At 49.0% G+C, this 17749-nt stretch overlaps 2 long non-coding RNA genes across 2 annotated transcripts in view; one reads left to right on the plus strand and one right to left on the minus strand.

The window, feature by feature from the left end:
• Nucleotides 1-6974, minus strand: LOC138920346 (uncharacterized). The gene is made up of 3 exons (XR_011431379.1): nucleotides 6736-6974; nucleotides 5400-6011; nucleotides 1-3445 (listed from the first exon to the last, which is right to left on the minus strand). It is a non-coding gene; the product is annotated as an uncharacterized lncRNA (long non-coding RNA).
• The window catches only part of LOC138920345 (uncharacterized), a 23346-nt gene continuing 11099 nt past the window's right edge, over nucleotides 5503-17749 (plus strand). The window contains exons 1-3 of the long non-coding RNA XR_011431378.1: nucleotides 5503-5640; nucleotides 11354-11486; nucleotides 14362-14515. This is a non-coding gene — a long non-coding RNA (uncharacterized lncRNA). The remainder of the gene's footprint in view (nucleotides 5641-11353; nucleotides 11487-14361; nucleotides 14516-17749) is intronic.

Below are 17749 nucleotides of genomic sequence, written 5' to 3' on the forward strand. Positions count from 1 at the left end.
TAATTTTCAAACTGGTACTGGAAATACAGCTCTTTATTTTTTTAATGCCAAACTATTGTTCAGGGACAGAAATAGAGCATCAAAATTGCCAGAAATTTAACACAAGTCAATTTGGTGTTTCAATTACTTGAAATTCCTGTGTTAAGGAAGGTACTTCGTTTTATTTCTCTTCCCTAAACTTCTAAATGGTTCCAGAGAGAGAACAGTCCTTTGGGACGTAATGGACACATGCAAGATAATTGCAGAGGAAGAGACCAGCCCGGTGTGTTGGTCTAGAGGAGAAGACCAAAAGGAGCTGAGGTTATCTTGACCATTTTCTAGCAAGAGTCCATGGAAGGAGCCTGTGGGAACTGAAATGCCTATATTTTTTGTGCCCCATTATAGTTTATTGGGATTTATTGAGTCTGAGTTCTAGGAAATTTATGAGTTCTAGGAAATTCCATGTGGCATTTATTTTCAGATTCTCTTTTTCTTGATGATGGAACTGACATTTGAGGCCCAAGGGGCTAAACTGTACCAGGTCCAGATGAGTCAGAACCTATTAGATAAAACCAAGATTCTAACATGAGGAATCAGGAGTCAACAACACTATGAGCAGGGGCCAGGGGCTTTCGATGACTTCATTCACTGTGAACAAACAGCCTGGTACACAGCAGGCACTCCATAAATGTTTTCTGAATAAGCAAGTCTCAAAGTCCAGCGGCAAGATCGAAGTTGGAATTGATGAACCAGGAGACCAATAACAGGTGGAGATGAGATTCTGAGGAGAAAGTAGGTGAAGGACGAAGAGGTGAAGTTCAGAGTGTTTACCGTAGGTGAACGGGGGTGTCTGCAGCCAGCCTGTGTGCTGTGTGTCCTTGGCTCAAAGATAAGTCAGGTTGATTTCAAAGGCCAGAGACCAGGCAGATAAAACAGATTTTTAAAAATTGAAGTGCAGGGCCGGCCCTGTGGCCGAGTGGTTAAGTTCACACGCTCCACTTCGGCGGCCCAGGGTTTTGCCGGTTCGGATCCTGGGTGCAGACATGGCACTGCTCATCAGGCCACGTTGAGGCCGTGTCCCACATGCCACAACTAGAGGGACCCACAACTAAAATAGACAACTATATACTGGGGAGGTTTGGGGAGAAAAAGGCAGAAAAGAAAAAAAGATTGGCAACAGTTGTTAGCTCAGGTGCCAATCTTAAAAAAAAAAAAAAGTTGAAGTGAAATGGATTTTTATTTTGAGAACTTATGTTAGGAGTAGGAAGCACTGACCCAAAGTGAAAAAGGGATTTTTAGTATCATGCGTTCATTTTTTTTAAACAAAAAAATGCTCGTGTAATTCATAAATGGAGAGAGCTGGACCCTTGCAGAAGCTCAATGAGGCAGCTTCTCCAGAACGAGAACAAAGAAGATGGAGTTGGGGTCTGCCCCGGCCCCGTTTCTGATGGGCAAGCTGCAGTTTTTCTCTCTTGAGCAATTGGAAAGCCCATGAAAGCTTTCGTCTCTTTGCATAGGTCTACTCGTGTGCATTTGTTCATTTCAACAGCCGTTTCTTTAATGCCTGTGTTTACGATGCCAGAGAATTCAACACACTTCATTTTAGCTGCAGCTAAAAACCTACAATTTCAAAATACTTTCCTATACCCACATTGAGCCCTCCAGTTAGGTATGATTCTATTTTGGCCGTCAGCAGGGATGAGAAAGGTTACACGACTTCAGGTTTCAGAGCAAGTGGTGGAGCTGTGGCTTGAAACCTGAACTTCTCTCAGTGTTATTTCCTCCGTGCTAAGTGCCATGACCCTCTCAGTGAAGGAGAAGGAGGCCTTAGCGTGGCTCCCGAAGCCCACCAGCGCGGCCTGGGGAGGTGGCCTGCGCGGCTCCGAGTCCCTGAGTGCCGAGTGAGCGCCTGCGCAGTGGCCTCTCTCTCTCCGGCCACTCTGTGGTCAGTGAGGTGGCTGCGAAGAATGGCAGCAAGGTTCTTCTACAGGGAGCCACTTACGGGAAAGCGGGACATTCTAGCCACAGCTATGAAAATGGCTTCATAATGAATGCTTGTGACTGAATTGATATGTTTAGGCTTTTTGTTTTTATTGCTCTTGAGAAGAGCTGAAGAAAAACGATGGGAGATCAGATCCTAAGTGTACAGAAGAGGCTGAGAAAGCTCTGGAACGATCCTGGCCAGCGTGCCTTCGGCTGGCCATTTAATGCAATACATCGGGACAGTAGCCACTGGCTCAATCTTTCCTGGCAGGGAATACATTTTTTAAAATTTTCATGAGTGATTAATTTGACCTACTTTCCATGATTCTTAGTTGGTGAGTGGTGTGGAAATGCAGAGGGTTTCTTACTCATCCTGAGATGTGTTCGTGCCCAGGGACTACTTCTGCGAGGATGTGACTGTATTTGGGCTCACTTTTCTAGTGGCCTCTTTCCTGTGTCTGTTTTAGACTTTATGGCGAGGGACAAAATAATCTAGCCTGATACCTTCCTGGGTGTTTGATGTCCTGCTGATGTGGAGGTGCGCCCTTACCCGGGCGAGGCCTGAAGGGCTCGCATGTCTGCCCTTGGAGCTGTGGCAGAGAGCCTATTTCTTCAGGGGACATGAGCAGGTCAAGGGTGCCTTGGGGCTCTGGAAGCCAGGTGGGCAGAGCCACATGAGTGGGCACTCAGTGATAATGGCTCTGTGGCTGTTTCCCAGAGAATTTTGACCTGTTGTGAAAACCAATCATTGGAACTTCGAGAATGACTGTTGCCATGGATACCTATTGGTTTACCCTGTCTGGCCTGTTTGCAGGAGCTGCCCTTCTCCTGCCCTCCCACATGGTGGTTCTGCTGGCCCTGCCCACCTGGACACATCTGATTATCCTAGGGTCAGCGCCTAAGCTGGGCCAATGAATCTCTTTCTGGGTGTTTCCTGACTTTGAAGCAGAGAGAACATCTGCTTGCTCTCTCTCTTAAGTGGCTGAAGCTGTCAGATGGGAAGCTCAGAAGCTGTTGGCAGCTCCATTGTCCCCTCCGTGGAAAAAGCAGGCCATCAGCAAGAAAGATACACAGGCAGAGAGAGAATGAGAGCCTGCACAGCTTTGCAGGGCGTGATTCTAGTCCCCTGGAGGCCCGGACACATTCTCCTGTCTTAGACATCTATGAGATAACCCACCATCTTTCTCCTAAGTCCCTGTTTTGGCTTAGGCCAGGTTGGGTCGGTTTTCTGACTGTTGTCAGCCATGGGCTCTGAGGGTGTGGTGTCTTCTTAGGAGAAATTAAGAGGAGAACCATAGAAGAAGCTGAGCTCCAGAGGGGAGGACTGAAGCTCCAACCACTGCTTCACTCGCATGGCGCGGCTGTGCATCCACGAGCACAGATGGCGTTTGCTGGGTAACTTAGCACAAGGGCCTCAGGTCAGCTTAGGATGTACGGAAACTTCCTGGCTCCCTGTAGTTGAGGATGACCTCAAGTGTGTCACCTGGAAAAAAGGATGTGGAAACAGAGTCAAGGTGTGAAAGACATGGGTGGAAACTGCTGGTTGTCTCCTACTGTGCACCATCCCTGCTTCTAGAACCCCTGACCTTCATCCGGGAACCTGGTTGCCCAGCATAAAGACTTCATTTTCCACCATCCCTTGTTGGTCGTATGACTAAGTTCTGGCTGATGGGATGTGACCAGAACTGTTGTATGGAAGATTCTAGAACCTTCTCTAAAAGGCAGGCAGCTTGCACTTTCTATCTCCCTGTTCCTTGTCCCTTCTCCATCTAGCTTTCTAGAATGTGGCTGTGACAGCCAGTGCTCTAGCAGCCCTGGGGGACTGTGAGGGTGAGGCCAGGCCATGGAGATGGCAGAGCGGTGAGCTGGGGCGCTGAGAACTCGGTGAGCAGCCCTGAGGGGTCTACCCCTGGAGTTTTAGTTGAGAGATAGATACATTGTCATTTCATCTTAGCTACTGTTCATTTGGGATTCTGTTACTTGGAACCAACCATATGTAATCCTAACTGATGGCTGGGCAACGAGCACAGCGGTCTCCTCCTGCTTTGAGAAGTGACAGGCCATCCACGGGAGTTGTACATAGTAGAGGAACAATGTAATAGTGATATTTCCCCCAAAATAGGTCTCTGTTTTTTAAAGAGTATTAATTGGGGACAACAGGCTGACCAGGGTCATGGATAGAACAAAGCGTTCTCTATTCTCCCTCATTTCCTGCTTTTAGCGGGCAATTGGATGAACGCTTTAGAGTTTGAATAGCTTTAGAAAACAGCTCCCGGTGATTTTATTGACTCAGAGCCCTTAACATACACAGCCATTCTCGATGCTGCTGGGCTTCAGCTTTTAATGAGCACGACCCAATTTTAAGAGGAACGGCCTTTTAGAAAAGAAGCTTTCCAAACTGCCCGGCTTCCTTTTAAAGGAATCAGGCAGAGTGCTCACTCCATTAGGGCAACATACCACCACAATCAAATATGGTGAAAACACTTTTAAGCTATAAAATGATACATAAATGGAAGGTATTTTTATTATTATTGTTATAACAGGGCATTCCTGTTCTCATAGGTACTGTGGAATTGCTGACAAAATCAATTCAGTTGGAAAATAGGGGGTTCGACTTTTAAATGAAGGGTGATTTTCTCCCAAAGCAAGTTTGATTCAGTTCTTTAGAAAGTCCAGTGTGTGCAACAAACATAAAGTTTGCCAAACTTTCCCTTCGTCTTCATTACTTCGTTTAGTCCCATAGTGATCTTTAACTGCAGAAGAAGGGAGATTCAGAAAGCTGAAGAAATTTGCTCAAGCCCAAGTCCCGTGGTTGGGACGGCTATGATTCCACCTGGCCTGGAAATCTAGGAACGAGGGTGGGTGGGAAGAGGAAAGGAGGAGACCCTGCAGATTCCCCTGGAGTGCGGGCCACGAGCAGCCTGCCCTCAGACGGTGTGTTAGTCCATCTCAAGAACCATTGGGGCCTGAAGCCACGCCCCCACCTCGTCTGCCGCCACAGCCTCCCCTCCCCGCGCCAGTCCTGTGAGACCCCTGGCCCTCCGGGCACGTCTGCAGAGCTTGCAGGAACAGCCTCTCCAGGCAGCTGAAGTGCAGCCGCCTCTTAGCAGATGGTGGCTAATAACAGCCTTTGTTCTCCAGGTTCTTCTATTTTCCGCCTCGGAATACAATTTATAAAGAAAACACACACACACACACCCCAACATCCCCCCCCCCCCCCAGCCCTTATCAGATCTCTTATAATTATAGAATAAGGTGCCTGCGAACTCCCAGGGAGCTGGTTTCCATGGCAATGACAAGCCATTATATTCTAAAGGCCAAGCTAGAACTCCGCCCCCTCATCCTCGCCGGGCTGTGCGTCTTGTTATTGCAGTGTTCCAAAATAAACTTGCTGCCTAATCGTAAATCCGTATAATTAGGGATGAGCTCAGCCTTACCCGCTACCTTTGTGCAGCCCACTCATCATGCCAGCAGTTTCTGGAACAGAGATGCTGACGGACTGTTTGATGTCAGAACAGACCTTCCTCCACCAGGAACTGGGTGCAGCATAAATCCATGTATGGCTGGGGACCCTCCAACCGGAAAGGCCTCTGAGATCTGTAACTGCCCCAGGTGCTTCCGCAGAGAAGACGGGCCACGAAGGCGATGCCCAGGCCCCAGGATGGGCGGCTCTCGAAGGTGATGCCCGGGCCCCCAGATGGGCAGCTCTCCAGCTCTCCATTAAGTGAGGGCAGAGAAGGCTCTTGGGAGGTGGCATAGAGCTCTAACTCTCATACTTTGTGGCCATCAGCTGTGAGCACGGCAGAACACGTGACAGGAAAGTTTTCCCCTTTCTCCCTCCCACGTCTTGCCCTGCTCCTCAGCTCCATAGATCGGAGGTTGCTTTTAGCACAACTTGTGTCTTGGGCTTGTGTGTTTTGTTTTCCTCCGTGAGGGATCCCTGCCTAGATTTCAGCAGGTGGGGACCCCAGCAGGCACTGTTCTCCGTGCTGGGGGAACAGTGACAAACGAGACAAGTTCGCAGGAAACTCCCCGGGGCGCAGACGATACTGTAGAGAAACGGTACAGGATCGTTTCAGACGAGGGAAATAAAAAAAACATGGCTGATATGTTAGCAAGTGTCTGGAGTTTTGGGGGCTCACTTGAAATACTTCAGCAGAAACTCGGGAGACTAGAGGACCCCCGGCAGTTTACCTGTTCAGGGGGCCTCCTCTACTGCATTTAGCCTGAATGCCCTCCGTGTCCGACCTGAGCTGCCACAGGACTTTGGCCCACCGCCTCCGGGGGTTTGTCTGCTGGCTGTCTCCCCGTGGCCTCTCCAGATCCCCTCTCTGCCCTTCTCCACGCAGGCGTCTGCTGCTCGCCTATGGAGTCAGCAGCGGGTTCTCCGATGCCTGCTTGGTCTTAGCCAGTACCAGGTGGTAGCACAAGGTTGGAACCTGGTGGCAGCTGATCAGCCTGGGCCTTCCCTGCGGGCTCTCTGTTGGGCGCAGCTGCGGCCCTTTCGCAGGCCCAGTGCTGCAGGCGGCCCCTCCAGAGCGCCCCGCTGTGGCCGCCCGAGGAGACCTCGCCCGCCCCGCCGTCCCCTCTGCAGATGCGCGCTTATCCCGCCCTGCTCGCGAGCTCGCTTTTTCCTTCCTGGCCCCTGACTGATTCTATCCCCCTCTTCCTTCCTCCCTTCCATAATTGCTCACCCGCTGCCTAAAGAAAATGCTTTCCGTTCCCCGCCGCCCCTTTTAATCGTGGTCATTCAGGCCCCAGCTTAACTCTCACCTCTTCCAGAAGCCTCCTCCGACCCGCCTTCATTTTTCCAAACTCCTGGTTTTCTAGAATCAACCCCCCTAGCTTAGCGGTCACTTCCGGTTCCCTTATGTTTCCTGTCTGCTCTGACCTCCGCGGGTGGACCGTCGCCGTCTGCAAGGACGGGACAGCGGCCGGGCGGCTCCAGGCCTCCTCGCGGGCGGCCGGCGTCTGCGCTGCCCCGCGCGCCTCGGGTCGCGGCTGTCGGCTTCGAACGTCCGGGCCGGGAAGTGCTCCGGGTTCAGCTGTGTGACCCGCTGTCCCGATGGGGGGATCCTGGCTAAACCGCACTGCATGGGGGTCACGCTTTCTTTCTATTTCCTAAGACGTGGCGGGTCATCCCAAAGACCTCACCTGGTTTCCTTCCCCAAATAGTAGCTGAAACTAAAGCGTGAAGCTGTTTAGAAAATACGTGGCAAACGCTGTCCGCACAGAAAGGAGCGATTAATAGGGTGCAGAACGGGGGCCGGGAAGCCCGGGATGAAAGCGTGCCTGGGAGCCGGGTGGTGGGCGCGGCCTCGGAGGCCCCGGGCAGGGCGCGACGACCCCGCCAGCCTCTAGAGCCCCGGGAGACTAAGTGCACCAGACCTTGTTGCTTCCTTTGACAAAGGAAAAATTGAGGCTGATTTTTTAAAGTGCTGCTAGAAGAATAATCTACTGAAAAAGCAAGACTCAGAGAGTTGCCCAGGATTAAAGTCAGGGGAGAGAAAACCAAAGGCAAACCCCCTAATACATCGGGAGCACCGAGGGGTGCAGCTTCCCAGCCGCTAGTACACTGGATTCCTTTTGAATCGACCCAGTTGTCTGCTGTCTTTGGGGCAGACCCTTGCAGCTTTGCTCTCGGCTTCCTAGACAACACCCCGCTGGTCAGGAGCTTTGCAGCGTCCTCTGCTGTGCTGATCCCTGCCTGGCTCGGTACCTAAAGCAACGTTGGGTTGATTTCTCCGGCCTCTGGCAGCGGGGTAATTTGAGGCTTCACTGGAGGGAGACAGGCCTCCGCAGGTTGAGCTGTAAAGCCAGCTCCGGCGGGATGTTGCTCTGGGTAACATACTGCAAAGTGCTTGGATGGTTTGTCCAGCAAGATTAAAAATGGCCTTTTGGTGATATTTCTATTTATTAAAGGAAGGCAGTGTGTTGGGTAGTCCTTGCTGGGAGAAGATCTTGTTCAGATAACATTGCTGGATTTAATTCTGCATTGCCTTACTTGGCGTGTGGGGAGAAGACAAGACCGATCTGGGACCTTCCTAACAGTGTAGCACGTGCGAGGGGAGGAAGAACTCACCTGCTTCAGCCCAGAACACCACAGGTCCTGCCCTCCAGGTGCCCACGGAGGTCCCGGGTAGTGTCCCTCAGGAGCAGAGCACTGGCTGGCAAAGGGACAGCACGTTGGGAGTGACAGTCATAGCAAAATGGTGCTTGTGTCCCAAGGACGGGGTCTGTCTGATGGAGGGGCTGCAGCAGCAGCAGAAGATAAAAATGGCAGATGCCATCTGACAGCTGCAAATGATTCAAGAACTGATAGGATGTGATCCCTGGGGTTTCCCAGAAGTCCTTAGAGTGGGAGGACTTTATGAGTGGCTGAGACCTATGTCAGCAGATGGAGCAGGGGCCAGAGAATCGTGGCTGAGATGCCGAGTTAGACAAGGCAGAGTGGGGAGGCACCCTGACCAGTGCGGCAGCTGGAGATGTGACAGCGATGGGTTTAGATTTGGCTTCTTGACTTTGAAGTAACTTGGACATCCAAGTAGAATGTTCTCTTGTGTTCTGCAGCAGAGAGGGGATGATTGAATATTTGGAGTTTTAAAATTACGTATTTCCTTCAGAAGGGAGGCCTTTTAAGAGTAAATCAGTCATTTGCACATTAGTATAAACAGAAGGGCAGCAAACAGGTTTTGGTAGGAAGGGAAAAATAAGGAGCCACATATTTCCCGTATGGTGGGAAAGTGGTTATCACTGAGGAGAGGAATTCAGCCGCAGAGGGAGGCTGAAGTGCCAAAGTCTCTCTTCCTGATAAAGCCCCAGGCCTGCTCTGATGCAGGCAATTAGCTCGCCGTTGATTTTCCCCTTAATTTTATTCCCAAGTTTATGGGGAAACAAATCTATTTCCCTTAGACTGTTATATCAGATTATTGTTATTATATTTTTGGTTTCAAAATATTACTCTTTTTTTACATTGTATTTTTATGTCCTTTATTGAGGGATAACGTACATATCATAAACTTTGCTCATTTTTGAGTGTACAATTCAATGATTTTGAGTAAGTTTACTGAGTTCTACAACCATCACCACAATCCAGTTTTAGCACATTTTCATTACGCCAGTGAAATACCTCATGCCCATTTAATGTTAATCCCCGTTCCAGGCAGTATTTTTATTGTGGAGAAGGGAGGTTCAAGACACCTTCCGAGTTCTTCATGGAAGTGAGTAGCAGAGAAGATCGTCCCTGAGCTCTGGAGTCAGGAAACCCCGAGTCCTAATCCCGGCTCCGTCTCTTAGAGCTAGTGAGCTTATCGTACTCCTCTGACTGTCAGCTGTTCATCCGGAAAGTGTGACTAGTAACCTCTACCTTACAGGGTTGTTTGGATGGTTAGAGATGACCCATGTGGAGGGCCTGACACAGAGGAGCTGTTCAGTGAAACGATGGACTGATTTTATCACAAATACACAGATGCTCGCAAATGATAGGAGCTGGGGCACAGGGGCTGAATTCTGAGCTTCATTGTTTTACTATTTTGTAATTTAATCAGTGGGATGGAGTAGGAAGGAGAAAACACAATTTATTTGTAATAGAGATTGGCTGCTTTTAAAAATCAAATGCATTTAAAAATTCTGAATCTCTTTTGATTTATGTTGCTCAAATGTTTTCCCTCTTAAAATCACGTAAGAAATTGTTTTCGCAAACGGCTTGACTCCTCCCCAGCTCAACCCTGTGTTCTATAGTTTTATCTTGCTTTTTTTCTGAAATGGGTTTGAAAAAATAAAACCCTGGCTTCAGCTTTTTAGAGCCCTGTAGTGATTTTCTCTTCTGGCATGAAATTTAAGAGCCATAAAATGTGGTTGCCATTTCCTGTGGATGTTCCGCTTTCATATATACGGCCATATGAGTCAAGATCACAATAAGCTGCTCCATTGCCCTGCGCTAGTGATACAGTGCCATCCATCTACGTGAGGGGCGTTTAGCTGCTGGCTGGACGCCCCTTGCTAGGTAGCTGGAAAACTAAACATGGCCACCAGGGGGCGCCTTTCTCCCAGAGTCTTGCCCAGGGTCCTACTTTGGGAAGAGTGAGAGAGGGGCAGGGGTGAGGCTGCTTCATCCCTGCTCATCACCTCCCCGAGGAAGGCCCGGGGTGAGAAGCACCACTGTGCCCCAGCTCCGCCCGATTTAGCCAGTCCCTGCCCTGGGCCAGCTTCCCCGGTGGGCAGGGTGTGAGCCGGCGCTTCCTGCCAACTTTGAATTTGGGGCCCCTCCATGGCTGCTTCCCGGAAAGGATTTTTCTATTTGCTTCGCTGGAATCGCTAGAAGGTGCTTGGTAAAGATTCAGCTTCTTGGATTTCATTCTCTAGACTAGCGATTCAGAATCTCTGAGAACGGGGTTCAGAAGTGTTTGTTCTCTCGATGATTTTAATGCACACCAAAGTTAGAGCCCTGAAAAGGTAAACGCTTCTTGGAAAACCCCCCTATTTTATGAGCCTTTTCCCCTGAAAACCAAAACCTAAACCAAACAGAAGTCTCCGGAGACTACGCCGCCCTCTGCCTGAGTCTGCACGTTCATCCTGATCCACTCTGTGGGGAGGGCAGTACTCCAGCTGGCAGCTTTGGGGCACCCTCAAGGACTACTTTGAATTTCAGAAGTGGGACTTAAGAAAACCAGTGTTGAAATACTTACAGATATTAATTAGGAGACGCAGTTACTTTCTTTAAAAAGAAACAGACTTTATGTTAGTTTCCTACCACTGCTGTAGCAAAGTGGGAAACTAGGTGGTTAAAACAAGAGAAATGTATTCGCTCAGAGATCTGGGGCCTGGAAGTCTGACATAAAGGTGTCAGCAGGGCCGTGCTTGGCCCCAGGCCTTCCCCGGGCCCTGGGGGGAATCTGTTCCACACCTTTCTCTTAGCTTCTGGCGTGGTCAGCAATCATTGGCCTTCCTCGGTTTGCAGGTGCATAATTTCAGTCTCTGCCTGCCCGTCACAGGCCTTCTTCTCCTGTATGTATATCTTCTCCTCTTGTCGTAAGAACACCACTCATATTGGATTAGGGCCCACCCTAATGACCTTATCTTAATTTGATTACATCTGCAAAGACCCAATTTCCAAATAAGGTCACATTCACAGGACTCGGGGTTAGGATTCCAATATATCTTTTTGGGGACATAATTCAACTCATAACAGACATATATTGTTTCCTAAAACTGATCTATATTCCTTTTAAGTTTCCAACCCACTGAGTTGCAAAGCAAAATTAAATTTCGTCTAATCTAGTAAACTCGTCTAATCCAGTGATTTAAACGGTCTGTTCATTCTCTGTAGGCATCTCTCGGACAAATGCTTGGTCTTTCTTATTTCCTCTTTCTTTTCTTTCTATCTCCATAGGTGGTGTCTGGAGGCGTAGAGGATTGGGTTTGCATGACTTCATGCTCACAGAGGAACGGGCAGACCCTGGCTCCTTGCTGGCTTCTGCTGCAGGATGACAGCTCTTTCTGCTCCAGCAGTAGTTTCCACTGAGGTGAGACTGTCTTATCCGACTTTTCGGGATCACACGCTGGCACTCTCCTCTGGAATCCCATAATCTTGGCCGTTAATCCCTGAATTTGAAAGTCTTTCTTGTCATAAAGACTGGCTTTCAGGCTATTGTTTTATTAAAGGAAATGAGAAAATCAGCTTTGAGACTCAAAGTTGATCAAAGGCCTTTTTGGTTCCAATAGCAGCCAACTTCTTTGTCCTGGAGGCAACGACCGTTATGGGTTAGTGTCTGTCTACAAGGGGGCAAGACACAAGAGCAAACAGAAACTGTGTGGTATAACTGGTTAGCTCTCACCATGTGACAAGCCATCCCAAAGCTCGGTGGCTTAAAATGAGAGTTGGCAAACTCTGGCCCATCGGCCAAAGCTGGCTCACAGGGTGTTTTTGTAGGACTCACAATCTAAGAACGGTTTTATATTTTTGAAGTGTTTAAAAAACAAAAAAGAATATGCAACAGAGACCATATGGAGCCTATAAAGCCTAAAATATATACTATCTGGCCCTTTATGGACTAAGTTTGCTGACCCTGGCTTAGAACAACAAGCATTTATTATTGTCCAAAAGTCTCTGGTTTCTTCAGCTCCTGCACGGACTTCACGCTTGCGACGTCAGCTCTGGGGCAGGCGGGCAGCTCTGCCGAGCTCGGCTGGTTCTTCTCACGTGTTTGGAGGTAGGCTGGCTGGAGGCTCATCTAGGACGGCCTTGACTGGAGCAAATCGGCTCTTGTCCGTGAGAGCTCTTACCCTCTAACAGGCTAGCCTGGCCTTGTGTGCAGGGCAGTGGTAATGTCCTGAAAGAGAGTGGAAATGAGCAAGGTCTCTTGAGGTCTAGATTGGGAATTGATACACCGTCACTTCTGCCACATTCCATTGGCCAAAGGCCCTGGCCCAGATTCTGGGGTGGAGATATAGACTCCACCTCTTGATAGGAGGAGCTGCAGAGTCACATGATAAAGGCTGTGCATAGGGGAGTGGTGAATAATTGAGGCCATTTTTGTAATCATTCCACCACATGTGGGTTGTTATTTTCGAAATATTCCTCCAGTAGCAAAAAGTTCTATTTATCTACCTTTGCCAAATATTCCCTGTGATTTCAGACTCACTTATGTAGAAGCAGGTTTGATTTGATTTAGAGCACACTAGGATCTGGAAGCACATGAGAAGGACTATATTTCGAGCATGTTAGGAGTTTGCGTACCTTCCTCACAGAACTTTTAGGCTCCAAAACCCGAGGATTACGATTTTAATTTCACACTAGGGCTGTGTTCTTTTGCCTTCAATAATGTTTTCTCTCCCTATTCCCAGAGGCTGCCCCCGAAGGAGGGGAGAGGTTGGTCTTATGTTGTTAGTTTTATAATTAACAATAGTGGCTATGTTTTCCTGTGCCTTCAACCCGCAACTTCCGAAAGCTGAGCTGGTTTGGGGAATCCTCGAGAGGCACCCCAGCTCCCTCCCTATCACCATCATGAAGTTGCTGCAAGGCACCTCTTCTCAGGAGGTTTTTAAAAAGACTTCTAAATTGGTGCCCAGGAGAAACATCTAGAAGTTCATCCCAGCCAACTGCAAGACAAGTTTACCACCAAACTTCCCTTAACCCAATTTTTCAGCTCTGTGACTCATCCTTCCCTTTGTTGGGAGCCCCACGACTTCTGCTTGATGCTGTTTTAAGAGGGAAACTGAAGCAAACCACAAAGATCCAAATCATTGACTTTGGAGTCAGAAGGCACGTCCAGCCCTGCTCTGAGGCACGCGCACTCTGCCGCCGTTCAGAAGTGGTCGTCGGCCTCTTGGCTGTCTCCTATATCAAGGAGCACACTACTTACTCAGACAGCTTTTTTTTAAATTATTATTTTTTATTGAGTTCATAATAGTTTACATCGATGTGAGATTTCACTACTAAGACAGCCTTGAGGAGACGAGGTTAACGTCGACTCTGCAGAAAAGCTTCAAGATGCTCCAAGAAATATCTAGGTCATGGCAGCCACTGTGTCTTTGAAGCATGGCTTAGGGGCCAGCATCTGGCTGGCAAAACCAGAAAACTGAGCAAACCCGGGAAGCGGCGGGAGGGAACGGTGGCCCCCACTCAGTCAGAAAATTGCTGTGCTCTTGAGCATTCTTTCCAGACTCCAGTTGTAAAACTCAAGCCCTCGCTGAAGCTCTAAAAATGAGGCCTGGGATATAAATTCCTTGGTGGTTTCCCTAAAGGCTGACGCTATGGAGGGAATGGGGGCTGTGCTGAGGACAGAGACCTGCGTTGGTTTGGCAGGTCTGGGGGGCAGAGGCTGAGGCCTGGCGAGGGAGCTTGGCTCACTGGGAAGAGGCCTGTGCACACGGAGCGGGCTGCCTAAGATTCTGTGAGGCCTGGTGGGTTTGAAAAATGATTTTCTAGGTGAGAGAAACTGCTGATTATCTACCCAGTTACTATCCACTCTTTCCTTCTTCCTTATGAAAACAATCCCATGTTGTTTGGAGCAGCTCTGTGCCTAGCTGGGTCACTCACTTTCCCAGATTCTCTTGCAGCTAATGGGGGCTATGTGATAGAGCTGGGGCCAAGGAGATGTGAGAGGATGTCAGCTGGGTATTTGGGAGGAAGCCATTGCTTCCTGTTACAGGTTCTGCCCCTTCCTCCTTCCCGCCTTCTTCTTCTTTCTGCCTGTCCTGTGGGTGGGAGGCGAGGAGGAGCAGCATCTCTATGGCAACCACAAGGCACCAAGCGTGGTTGGAAGCCAGCACCCTGAGGATGCACCTCTGGGCAGCAGCACCAGCTTGGGCCTGAGTTCCTGGACTTCTACTGTGTGAAAAATAAACCCCTGTGTGTTTAAGCAAACATTAGTTGAGATTTTTTTCTGTCACTTTCAGCCCAGTTCTTACTGATGTGGAATTTCCATGGTACAATGTGGCTCCTTGAATGGTCTTCTCTCTTAGCGTGATAACTGAGAGTCAAGAGTTGGCATCAGGCTGGGCGGCCTCAGAGACAGTCTTCTCACAGTATTGTTCTTCGGAAACTGCAGAGGTAAGACAAATGACTATCACACCCGTGAAACCCCTGATCTGATCCGGGAGACTTCGCCTGGGCAGGGGAGCTGTGAGCTGGCATTCACACCTGGACCTGCAGGATGAGGGTGGGAACCAAGGTGCTCTGTGTTGCTCTGTGTCAAGGTGACCCCTGCTCACCTTGACTCTCATCGTTGGCAGCCATGTGTGTCCCGTGTGGGCGAGGGGGTAAAAGAAGCGGTGCCCTTGGGGGGCTGCTGGGCCTCCTGATGAGCTGAAGAGGCTTCTCCTGCTGTGTCTCTAGTTCTGTGTCCTTCCCTGAAGCTGAGTAGACATGTTGGCTAAGGCTTGTCTGTGTCCTGTGAGTCTCATTGCCAACGCGGACCCGGAACTCCGGCTGGGCCAGACCAAGATCCAAATGATTTTGTTAAGACTAATTAGCAACATCTTGCCCCCTCACTTTACACTAATTATTTTCTTAACCTTTTATATGGTCTTTGGTGTTGCCTTCGCCCTGTGGTGGAGTGGGGTTAAGTGCGTGGACTCGAGAGTCAGAACGCTGAATAACTTTGGGCAAGATATTTATTTCTTTGTGGCCCATTTACTTCATTTGTAAATCGGGGATAATAATCGTACCTACTTCCTGGGGTTGTTGTGAAGGTTACAGGAGATGCAAGTGAAGTGTTTGGCACAGTGCTGACGCATGTTAAGGGCTCAATAAACGGTTACAGAAAGGAGAATGTTTGCACGGGCTCAGGCTCTGTCCCTGGGTTCGTACCACCTGCGTAGCTGACAGCGCTGGGGTTCGAAGCCAGGCCTCTGACGTGGGGGGTGTTCTGCGCCCGGCGCTGTGCTTGGCACGAGGGATACAAACCGCAAAGGAGACGCAACTTCATCTTCTGTTTTCAAGCAGCTCAGAGTCTAGAGACAACGGGTGTTCAGGAAACAAGAATATTGAGCTTCCCAGTCCTTTAAGACCCCAAACTGTTTGATTATGACTTTCCCTATGAACAGAGAAGATGCCCTGAATGTGAAGAGATGGCTGCCTGTAATGAGACCATAGTCAGCTAGAAGCAAATCGATGAGATCAGCCTGTTCTCCCATCTCTGCTGATCCGTGCGCTCCGGTGAGGTCCTTCTCCTCGTATGTTTATGAAACTTATCGTCACAGTCCCGTCTGTGTGTTTTGTTGATGCTATTTAAATTCTGTTACTATTTAATACCAAAAACATCTAAAAAGAACATTTTGAGGGACTTGAAAAATCCAGTTGATCTCTTGGTAATTTGATTTGTGGGAAACAGGAGAAGATAGGATTCTGAATAGAGTGCTTCTAAGTGAATCATCGTTGCTTCTTGTACAGGCAGTAGATGGGCTCAGATTGGTTAGAGACGGCTCAGCTGCGTGTGGCAGAAAATCCAAAATAATAATGGCTTAAACAAGATGGATGCTATTGGTTTCTCATGAAAAAAAAAAATATGGAGGAGACAGTTCATGGCTGACAGATGTCTTCATGAAATCCCCAGGGAGCCATGCTCCCTCACTCCTGTTCTGGCACCCTTAGAACGTGGCTTCCTCCTGGTGGACAGAGAAGTCATCCAGACTCCCCGTTACCATTCGAGCTTGCATTTCAGGTACAGGGAGGCAGGGATGGGAAGGGAGCGCACTTGTCTCTTAAGGCGTGTCCTGCAGTTGCACACTGCACTTCTGCTCACACACTCAGTCACATGGCCATGTCTAGCTGCGAGGAAGGCTGGTGTCTTTGTTCAGGCTGCTGTAACAAAATGCACAGAGTCAGGGGCTTATAAACAACAGAAGGTGGAAGTCCGAGATCAGGGTGCTGGCACGGTCGAGTTCTGGAGAGCACCATCTTCCGGATGACTTCTGGCTGTGTCCTCACATGGAGAAGAGCGCAGAAAGGAGGCCATCTCCCTCATGACTCTTACAAGGTCATTAATCTCATTCATGAGGGTTCCACCCTCATCTATTCCTAGCTACTTCCTAAAGATGGTACCTCAGTATACCATCACCTTAAGGGGTAGGGTTTCAACATATGAATTTGAGAGGACGCAAACATTCAATTCATACCAGCTAGGAAATTTATTCTTTTCTTTTTGTTTCTTTTTTTTTTAAAGGTTCCACCTGAGCTAACATCTGTTGCCAATCTTCCTTTTTTTTTCTTCTCCCTGAAGCCCCCCAGTACACAGTTGTATATTCTAGTTGTAGGTCCTTCTGGTTCTGCTGTGTGGGACACAGCCTCAGCGTGACCTGATGAGTGGTGCTAGGTCTGTGCCCAGGATCCGAACTGGCGAACCCACAGGCTGCGGAAGTGGAGGGCATAAACGTAACCACTCGGCCACAGGGCTGGCCCCTGGGAAATTTATTCTTTATTTCAGGTGACTAGGTTCCATTACTAAAGGAAAGAAGGTTCCATTACTAGGGAAAGAGGTGAGAATGGGCCCTGGGGCTTTGAGACACACATTTTTGGAGACCTGATGACACCCTTCTCTGCCGGCAAAGGTTCGTTCGTTTGGGGGTAATAGCAGGTAATAGACATCTCTAGTGCAGACAAGACTGCAAACAGGATGCACGGAACTAGAACAAAAGAGAATTGTGACGTACGGTCTAAGACAGAGCAGAAGAACGCTTGGAAATCGCCTGCGGCTGGAGGTCAGCTCCCTCATTGGACATATGAAGCTCTCAGGGCCAGTGGGGTGAGTTGACTTGTGTGTTAGGGGTTGCTAAGTCCACACTCTGGCCTGAAAATTGCTAGAAGGACTCAGAAAAACTGTTATACTCACAGTTTATTACAGTGAAAGGATACAGATTAAAATCAGCAAAAGAAAAAGGCTCATAAGGCAGAGTCCAGGAAGAACCAGGTGTGAGCTTTAAGTTGTTGCATGCCTGTGTGTCAACGGACAGGACTTAATTGGCCCAGCTTCAGGGCCTGACAACATGTACCAAGTCCTGTTCACCAGGCAGGCTCACTGAGCCCTGGCGTCCAGGGCTTTCATGGGGAGTCCGTCACGTAGGCACGCAGCCTGCATGATGGACCCTAGTTACTCAGTCTCCAGCCCGCCCCCAGGGGTCACACTGATAGACTGCGGCCCACCAACGATCACATTGTCAGCATAAACTGTCTGGTGAGGCCGAGGCCACAGGTGTACAGAGCTACTCTTATCAAGCAGGACGTTCCATCAGCTCAGAGGTTATCTCCCAGGAGCTGGGCAAGGGCCAGTTCTGAGGACCTTTAGCA

This window comes from Equus caballus, chromosome 23, assembly GCF_041296265.1.
Source record: "Equus caballus isolate H_3958 breed thoroughbred chromosome 23, TB-T2T, whole genome shotgun sequence".
Classification (NCBI taxonomy): Eukaryota; Metazoa; Chordata; class Mammalia; order Perissodactyla; family Equidae; genus Equus; species Equus caballus.